Raw genomic sequence first — 10897 nt, forward strand, 5'->3', positions numbered from 1 at the left:
GAAGGTTGGGCAATCCTACTTCCGTAGTGATACTGCCTCGGAAACCCAAGGAGGGGTCGCTATGAGTCGGGGCCGACTCGACGGCACATAACAACAAGAAGTTAATTTTAAGTTATTATTTGCAATAAACTGTTTGAAATAGTTCTGAGTTAAACTTTAACCTGTATTTATAGATTTTCTAGTTGTCCAGAACTTTTTCCTTTCCTCCTTCAAATACCTGAACTTCCTAAAATAAGTCTGTCAAATCTTTCCGTTTAGAACAACAAAAAATCCCATAAAAAGATTCAAGTAATGTTGAATTTAACTGGCTAATTTTCCACAGGTTTACCCATTTAGTTTTAGAGCAATCTTCATATTTTATTGTTATGTCATGTACTTCCTTACAACATAAATTATAAATCCCTTGAAGTTTATTGTTAAGTAGTTTTACCTCAGTGTTGCTTTGTGACCATTGATTTCATGTTTAAGGAGCTCTGGTAGCATAGTGGGTAAGGCATTTGGCTGTTAACTAGAAAGTCAGCAGTTCAAACCCACCGGATGCTCTGTGGCAAGAAGATGGGGCAGTCTACTTCATTCCCTAAAGATTTACAGCTTCAGAAACCCAATGGGGTTCGCTATGACTATTTAGTTTTAGACCAATCTTAATGTATTATATTCTTCTTTACAAATTTTCTTTACAACACGAATTGTAAATGCCTTGAAGTTTATTATCAAGTAGTTTTACATCAATGTTGCTTTGTAAACATTTATTTCACACTTAATTCAATTGTAAACCGCTCACAGGCAAGGGTCATACTGTTGTTCTGGCGCAAATATTTCATTAGAAATCAGAGAAATTGCTAAATTCAGAGATACTGGATACGTAGATATTCAATAAATATTTGGTTGTGATGATGTTGTATTTTCTTTTCCAAAGAACAAGATTTGTGTTTAAGATTTGTTTTGATTTATTTAAATACCAAAACTATGGTGAAATAACTGTAACTGCACCACTAGTTAAGGAGCTCTGGTGGCGTAGTGCCTAAGGTATTTGACTGCTAACCAGAAGGTTGGTGGTTCAAAACCACCAGCCACTCCAGGGAAGGAAAACAGAACAATCTACTTCCATAAAGATTTACTGCCTCAGAAACCCAACGCGGATCGCTCTGAGTCAGGATCAAGTGAAAGGCCTTGAGTTTGTTTTTTTGGTTTGCACCATTAGTTAATGGAGAAGGAATTTTTGAAATAACTGCAGAACCTTTTGTTATGATGCTGAACCTTGTAAGGAGGTGAGTTAAAAAGACTACTGTGACTCATTTTTAAAGTACTGCCGTCAAGTCAATTCTAACTCATGGTGACCCTGTGAGCATTACAGTAGAACTATGCTCTAGAAGGTTTTCAATGGCTGATTTTTCCTAAGTTCATCCCCAGGGCTTTCTTAAGGCTTCTCTCTGCAGACTCAAACCTCCAACCTTTCGGTTGGCAGCCATATGGAGTGTATGAACCATTGCGCCATCCAGGGACTCTGTGACCCACCTTAATAGGTTACAAAAGGAGAATTAGTATTAAGTCGTTAAGAGACCATGGAATATCAACCAGAGGAAATTTCTTAGACTAGAGTTTTCAGGTTCTTCTCTCCCCTCTATTTTATGATTGTTGTTTGAATCTGTTTCTGTTGCAAGGAAATATAATGAGCAAGTCTTTTATTCTTACTGAGTTAATATTTTTAAAGTGCTCTAGATAGTGCCTGGCAAACAGTAATTGCTACTACCTAAGAAAAAAAAATAAAGAAACAATGGAATATTATGTACCATTTTAAATTATGCTAATAAAACATATAAAGTAACAGGAAAAGGTGGCAATGTTAATTGAAAAATCATGGTATAAACTTATCATAGGGGAAGAGAAGACATCTGCTTCTAGACATCACTTTATTTCTCCCATCTAACTATGTCCAACTAGTTCTGTTCTTATTCTCTTAACCAAGTCCTATAAATGCAATGATTCCTGGTGGTGTCATTAAAGTCAGGAAGCATAAGTCTGAGACGTTGCTTTTAGCTTTGTTGTATCCCTATTGAGCACACTGCACATTGTTAAAGTGAATAAAAGGTATGATTGATTTCACTTTTGCTAATATGACTACTGGTTAAAACTAAAGATTGAAAACAAAAAGGTGAAATTTTAAAGAGGCCGCAGAGGGTCACCACGATCTGGCCTTGGCATTTCCTCTCTGACCCTCCCTCTGCTTTTCTTCTTGTTCACTTCCCTCCAGACACAGTGGCCTCCTTGCTATTCCTGAAACAGAAGTATGACTCCAACCATGGGGCCTTTCCACTTGTAGCTCCCTCTTCTTGGAACACTGGGTGCTAAATTATCGCATGCAAAAACCTTCTCACTTCCCCCCTACATTGGTTCAAAGCTGGCCTCTGTGAGACCTACCCTGAGGAGCCTATTTAAACATACAACCCAGGCCCCTTCTGTGAAACTCCTGCTGCTTTTTTTTTTTTTTTTTTTTCCTATAGCAGTTATAACTCCTAACATACTGTATAATTTACTGATTATGTTGTTGCAGAGCAATATCACAGTCTACTTAAAGTAAAAGCAAAAGAAGTTTATTGAGGGATAGAGATGGTCCGGACTGAGAAGATGTCCAAATCCACAGAATTAAGATGGCTGCTTCACCAGACAATGAGGAAGAAACCATTTTTGTACATTTGGAGCAGTAACTAAAAATTCAAATCATAATTGGCTGTAAAACAATCCCAAAGGTGGGATATCTATGAGTGGGAACTTAGCAGGGATAGATGGATAGCATATATGTGGAATTACATGATTGCTTAAGGGTACATAATTGCAAGCATACAGGATCTTCAGTTTATTATAGGATGGTCATGGGACAATGGCAGAACAGGTTTTTCAGGTAGTCTGCTATAAAAAATGCTTTCACAATCAAATCTGTTTCTGGGTGTCCATTGTAAAGATTTATCAATGCTGTGTATCAAGATCCTTTGGGTATAAGCTGTCACACCTTGCATCTATTTGACCAAAATGGAAAGATGCTTTGGGAATAGATTGTGAAATCCCGCCCCTGCCTCCTTTAGGGTATATGGTTAGCATCAAGGTTAGGTCAGCATCAATGTTAGAAGACTGCTACTGAAGGGCAGCTTTTAAAATTCGACGTGGATTCCAGTCTCATGCCAAGACTTTAAAATGAAGCTAAAGCTCTGCTTTCAGACTGCTCTGTACATACTAAATGCCCCTAAGTTTTAGCTCTCATACGATGTTAACTGCTTATTGCCTACCTCTTTCTTCTAGAATATAATCTTTATAAAGGAAAGATCTTTTAAAATATCTATTTTATTAACTGAAATAACCCAAGAACCTAGAAAATGCTTAGCATTGAGTAGATGCTAAAAGAAACTTGTTAAATGAATAAAGGAATGTAATACTTTATAGAAGGCCAAGGGATTTATAAAGATAACTCACCAGCCCAAATATAAAGTCTGGAACCCAGGCGCCCTTATATCACAAAGTCCACTGTGATTGAGTTGATTCTGACTCAAATCGACCCATAGGACAGACAGCTCCATAGAGTTTCCAAGGCTATAAATGTTTACAGAAGCAGACTACCATATCTTTCCCCTGTGGAATGGCTATTGGGCTTGAATGGCCACCTTTCACTTAGCAGGTAAATGCTTCACATTGCACCACCAAGGCTCATTATGTATATTGTATAAGCATCTCAAAGTCTCTATCTATATCTAAAGCTTCATCCATGACCTTCTCCCCAAAATCTGGACCTCCTTTACTGTTTCCTAACATAATGAATTATACCATGATTCAAGTCAGAAGCCCAGGAAACATTTGACTCTCTCTCTTTCCCCTTCCCCTTTAATTCACAAACCTTCTAAGTTGTACATAAGCTCATGAATTTACCTAATACTCCTCCATCTCCACTATCACCATGGTCCAGGCCACTCTTGTCTTACACTTTTTTGATGGATATAGTCTCCAAACTTGTCTCCCTGTCTGTGGTCATTCCTCCTTCCAATCTGTTGTCCGGAGTGATTTCCCCAAAATGCTAATCTGATAATGTTACTTTCTTGCCATTTCAAAGACTTTTAAAGGCTTTCCATAGTCATTGGAATAAACTTTGAATTTCTTTACAATCCCTGACTAAAGGAGTTTATGATTAAGTCAGGTTAAAATCTAAACTGCTATAATCATCACCTAAATATAATGGTTCAAATACAATAGAAGTTTATTTCTCCCATAATCATCCAACGTAGGTTTTCCAGGTTGATGAACAGATCCTTCCACCTTGTTACTCCCCATCCACAAGGACTTGTCATCTGTATCAAGCCTGAAAAGGGGGACAGAAAGCATGGAGGAGGTGCATTCGCTTCATAAAGGCCTCAGCCCTAGAAATGACGTTTCTCACTTCTGTTCATTTCCATTGGCAAGAGCTAATCACATGGGCACTTCTAGATACAAGGGAAGCTGGGAAATGTAATCTTTGGGCAGTCAGTTCCCATTACCACTGTATTACAATCAAAGGAAAGGTTTGAGTGTGGTGGACAGTTGGCTCTCCTGGTCATACAGGGCATATGGACCCATTAACAAATTATTATAGTACAGTAGAACCAAAAACCAAACTCACTGCTGTGGAGTTGATTCAACTCATAGAGACTCCTCCTTGGGGTTCCGAGGCAGTATCTCTACAGAAGTAGATTGCCCAGTCTTCCTTCTGAGGAGTGGCTGGTGGGTTTGAACCATTAGCCTTCTGGTTAGCAGTCAAATGCCTTGGGCACTGTGCCACCAGAGCTCCCTATCATATATTTTACTCAGTAAACTCAGGCTTGGGGGCCAGGGATGAGGGGAGAGAAGATCAAGAAAGCCTTTATGGAAGAGATGGCATTTGAGTTGTGTCTTGAAAGAGGAGAGTACGTTAGCCAAGGAGAGAAGGGGAAAAAAAATTTAGGCACAGTGTAAAATGATTGGTGTACATTTTTTCACCCTTGGTGAAATGATGCCATTATCCTACATGAAAGGGAAATTCTTGTTGGGGACCTCCCCCAACACTGTATCTTGCTTTGCCTTTTATACTCAAAAGTTTTCATTTCTTAAAAAATTAAGACATAGCAACATTTGGCATTATTTTTATTCCCTTTTTTCCCTGTACCCTCTGTATTTCTCTATTCCTGTTGCATGTGTACTACTTGTTCCCACATACACAGTAGAATTACTGAAAATTAAAAAGACTGACTAAAGCAAGTGTTAGTAAAAGGTGGAACAACTGAACTCTTATACACTGCTGGTGAACATGTAAAACGGTACAACTACTTTGAAAAATAATTTGACGGTTTCTCAAAAACTTAAAACAAACACCTTAGTGTATGGTCCACCCATTTCACAAGTAGGTATTTACCCAAGAAGAAAGAAAATACATGTCCAAATAAACACTTGTAGCTTTATTTGTAATGGCCCAAAACTGGAAACAACTCAAATATTCATCAACAGAAGAATGGATAAGCAAACTGTGATACATCCATACAGTGGAATATCCAGTAATAAAAATAAAAGAGCTGTTGATGCACACAGCATGAAATTATTATGTTGAGTATAAAAAGCCAGGCAAAAGAGATTACATGCTATATGGTTTCATTTATGTAGCATTCTGAAAAATGCAAAATAATTCACAGTAACAAAAAGCAGATCAATGGTTGCTTTCCTTGAGATGCAATGTGGGGAAGATTGGGAGGGAAGATTATAAATGGAGCACCAAGGAACATTTTGGGATGAAAAATATATTCATTATTTTTATTATGATGATGGTTTTATGAGTGTATAATTATGTCAAAACCTATCAAGTCATGTCCTTAAATATGTACAAATTATTATATATCAATTTTACCTCAATAAATCTGTATGTTTGGTTTTTTAATGTCTACATAGGGAGCTCTGGTGGCATAGTGCTTAAAGCACTTGTCTGCTAACCAGAAGGTTGGTAGTTCAAACCCACCAGCCACTCCTCAGAAGGAAGATTGAGCAATCTACTTCCGTAGTGATACCGCCTCAAAAGCCCAAGTAGGGGTCGCTGTGAATCTGAGATGACTCAATTGCACATAACAACAACAACCACACATAATGTTTGACTCCATTTAAATGACATTCTTGCAAAGGCAAAACTATAGGGACAGATAACAGGTTAATGATTACCAGGAGCTGAGGATGACTAGATGAGTGGCACAGTGGATATTTTTGGGATTATGGAAGTGTTGTATATCTTTATTATAGTAGTGGCTATTTGGAGAATTCTGGTGGCATAGTGCCTAAGGCATTTGACTGCTAACCAAAAGGCTGGTGGTTCAAACTCACCAGCCACACTCCTCGAAGGAAGATTGGGCAATCTGCTTCAGTAGAGATACCTTCTGGGAAACCCAAGGAGGGGTCGCTATGAGTTGAATCTACTTGATGGCAGTGAGTTTGGTTTATGATTAGTGGGTATTCAACAGTATATGTTTGTCAAAACTCACAGGACTATAGACTAAAGAAGGTAATTTTTACTACATGTAAATTTTACCTTAATTTTAAAAATGTTAAAAAAAATTAATCTTATAAACCCTGAATTGTCTTTATTTTTATTAAAATTCCACATAATAGTGCACATATAAAATCAGGTATACATTCATGTTTATTATATATACTGGTGTTAGCCTCTGTTGTCAGCCTCTGTTGTCTATATCTTATGCGCATAATTTGGTGTCCTCTCTTTCCCCAATGTTATCATGCTGGTCACAGATTCTTTCCATACCATCCCTCTCCTTACCCAGGTCAACGTGTGTGTCCCCACACAGTCCCTTATTAATCTTTGCATCTTCAATGCCTTGGAGTACCAGACACAGATCAACTAATCAATGAATGAATAGACGAGTGAATTAATCAGTCAATCAAATTCATTCAGTTGAGATGAGTTGAATAAATATTCAGTGATAAAACAGTGCGACACAAATATAACTTAATTTTTGTCAATAACTCTTATTCTAAACTCAATATTTAGAAATTTATCAGTAGGTGTGACAGTGGGATCTGGTTCACACACCAACCCTCAATAACTCCTAATTGATGTTTGTGTTTTTTAGATGCCTTATTATCTGGAAGAAGCTTTGGGGACTTTCACACAGACATATGTCCAGTTTATCTTGTTAAAAAGCTTCAGAAGTCCATGAGTTTTTAAAATAAAAAATTACAATTTTAAAATTTTAACCATGGGAAAGTTGTATAATTGCTCTAGGACTCAATTTCTTCAGTGGTAAAATGGGGATAATAATAGCAACAACTTTGTAGAGTTGATGTGAGGATTACATGAATCAATACACGTAAAATACTTGGTACAATGCATATTGTTGTTGTTGTTGTTATTTGCTGTTGAATCAGACCATTGCAACCCCTCCTTAGGTTTCTGAGGCAGTATCACAGTGGAAGTAGATTGTCCAACCTTCCTTCCGAGGAGTGGCTGGTGGATTTGAACTGCCAGCTTTCTGGTTAGCAGTCAAGTGCCTTTGGCACTACGCTATCAGAGCTCCTACAATTCATAGTACAAACGAATTGCAAATTTGGCTTATTATGCCTTCTCCTATTACTGTTACTACCACCATGGTCTTTGCTAGTATCACTACTGTCTGTTTCCCTTTAAGATGTGAGCATAGCCTTGCTTAGCTGGAGCAAGTGTTCTGAACTCTGACACCTCTTTCTTTGTGTTCCCTTAGGATGATTCAAGGAGTTGCCATTTGGCATAGATTGATCAGAATCTCCATAGGAGATCTTTTCTTTTTATTTCAGGTTAAATCCAATAAATTCGAGTAACCTACCAGCTCCTGTGCACACGGACACTTTTCCTTTAGAGAAAAAAACAATAACAGCAACATAATTTTCAAGAGTAAAACTGGTACTAAATTAGAATGAATTTTTGGTTATACAGTTGCTAAGAATTGTTCTTGAATCCTTTGTCATCTAGTTAAAAAGTAGACTTCCAAAAGGGGATGGGGTTGGGGTGTGAGGGAAAGTGGTGGCACTTTAAAATGATACAGTGACAATACCCTGTGGCATGTCTCCACATAGGAGGAGGTGTAGACTGGTGGTGGTAAGGCCCGGGTTTCAGCTGGCTTCAGTTTTGAATCTTCTCCCGATTCTTTACTGATTGTAGGATTTGAAGGAAACGGCTCCTACACCTCTCTCAGCATTTCTTCTTCATAAATGGCAATTGTAACATCTACTTCACATGAGGCTTAAATGAGGTCATACAGAGGTGACAAAAGAAAACTCTACTGAAAAAACCTGATTTCAGATGCTTCTAAATTAAAGGACCTTAATAGAGGGAATTTTATTTTTCTGTTTAGGAAAGGATATTGATGGACCACAATGGGGTTTATAATTAAGCTTTCCTTTAAAAAAAAAATGCAAAAGCATTTGATTGTGTAGATCATAACAAATTGCAGATAACTTTGAGAAGAATGAGAATTCCAGAACACTTAATGGGTACTCATGAGGAACCTGTACATAGACTAGGAGGTTGTTGTTCGAACAAAGCAAGGGGTTACTGCATGGTTTAAATTCAGGAAGGGAGTGTATCAGGGTTGTATCCTTTCACGATGCTTATCCAATCTGTATGCTGAGCAAATAATCCAAGAAGCTGGACTGTATGAAGGAGAATGTGGCATCAGGATTGGAGGAAGGCTCTTTAACAATCTGAGATACACAGATGACACAACTTTGCTTGCTGAAAATGAGGATGACTTGAGCACTTACCAAAGAAGATTAAAGACTACAGTCTGCAGTATGGGTTACACTTTAATATAAAGAAAACAAAAATCCTCACAACTTGACCAATAAGCAGCATCCCAATGAATGCAGAAAAAGTTGAAGTTGTCAAAGACTTCATATTACTTAGTTTTACAATCAACGTTAATGGAAGCAGTCAAAACATCAAAAGACATATTGCATTGGGCAAATCTTTTGCAAAAGACCTCTTTCAAGTGATGAAGAGCAAAGATATCTCCTTGAAGACTAAGATGCGCCTGACCCAAGCCATGGTATTTTTAATCGCCTCATATGCATGTGAGAGCTGGACAATGATTAAGGAAGACCGAAGAAGAGTTGATGTTGTTGAGTTGTGGTGTTGGTGAAGAACACAGAAAGTACCGTGGACTGCTAAAAGAACTAACAAATCTGTCCTGGAGCCAGAATGCTCCTTGGAAGCGAGAATGGCCAGACTTCATCTCACTTACTTTTGTCATGTTGTCAGAAGGGACCATTCTCTGGAGAAGGATGCTATGCTTGGTAAAGTGGAGGGTCAATGAAAGAGGGAAAGGCCCTCAACAAAATGGATTGACATGGTGGCTGCAGCGATGGGCTCAGGTATAGTAGGGATCATGAGGCTGGTGCAGGACCAGGCCGTGTTTCATTTTGTTGTACATAAGGCTGCTATGAGTCGGAGACAAGGGCACATAACAACAGCAATAACAACAAATTGTTCTTTTCTTTATTCTTGAGAGAGAACCTCTAAAACCTTGGAAGTTCTGGAGTGATTGATGTGTCCTTGATGGTAGTTTATGCTAATGAGATAACTCTTGGGTAGGGGCTGGCCAGGCCAGATAGACCTACCATGTGACACCCAACCTGGGAGAAGAAGACATGACTCAATCAATCATGACTACATAAAACCAAAACCAAACCAGTTGCCATCTCATGGTGACCCCACTCATTTCAGAGTAGTATTGAGCTCCATAGTTTTCAAGGCTGTGACCTTTCAGAAGCATGAGACTAGTGGGGCTGGCTGAATCAAGCAGCCTCTGACTCAGTAATCTTGGAATAGTTCTGTGGCAGACCACCACATTGCTCCTGGCCACAGAGAACTGCTTGTGATTAACAAACCCAGCCCTTAGGCAAAATAAGTTACATTTCAAAAGCCTCACAAGCTTGACCATTGTAAAATGCTGATAAACCTGAGTTGTCTTTCCTGTACCTCACCAGGTACAGAGCCTGCACAGTAAAATTCAACTTGACCTACAAAGTGACCTTCCACCAGAGTCAGTCAAGAACAGGAATCCCTTGCTAGGATTTGAACCAAAGTCCAAGGACTTCACACATACGCAACATTCCAGAATAAATGATGGCAACATCCCAGCAGCCTTTGCAGTGGATTCCATCTTTGTTCTGATGTTCTGACAGTCTTTACAATGGAATCCATCTTGGCTATCTCCTGCTTGTGCACCTGATTTTCATAACCCCACCTTTTTCCAAGAATCCTGGCCTGTTCTATGAATAAACCAAAAAAAAAAAAAAGCAAACTCACTGCCATCAAGTCAATTCCACTTCATAGCAACTCTCCTTTGGTTTCCGAGGCTGTATATCTTTATGGAAGTAGATTGCCCCATCTTCCTTCCTGGGAGCTGCTGATGGATTTGAACTGCTGACCTTCTGGTTAGCAGCTGAATGCCTTATCTACTATGACACCAGAGCTCCTTATTCTTCATTCTATGAATGAAGATGTTGCCTTATTCCTGCCTAAAAACCTAGGAAATCCTTTGGTGAGAGACCAGAGGCAAAAGCCCCTCTCTCTCTCTCGCCCTCACGAGCCTTCCCCTTTCCATTCTCTTTAATAAACTTTGGTTTATGTAGACACTTTGCCTCTCCTGTTCTTTGTCAGTAGAAGTCAAGGATCTCTGCTCAGGGTCCCAGGGACCCTGGTAACAAGCAGATCACCAGCCTTTTTTACTTCTCTGTCTTGGTCTGGCGGTTTTGGTGAAATCTGTCCATTACGGGTTGTTGGACTCAGGTCTTGAAAGGAGTGTCGGCGCGAGGAAGCTACCACTGACATGATAATGCAAAAGCAAAAGGAAAGTTTATTGGCTAGCTC

Source organism: Orycteropus afer, unplaced genomic scaffold (assembly GCF_000298275.1).
Source record: "Orycteropus afer afer isolate SDZICR_OR568_19922 unplaced genomic scaffold, OryAfe1.0 scaffold00023, whole genome shotgun sequence".
NCBI classification, from domain to species: Eukaryota; Metazoa; Chordata; class Mammalia; order Tubulidentata; family Orycteropodidae; genus Orycteropus; species Orycteropus afer.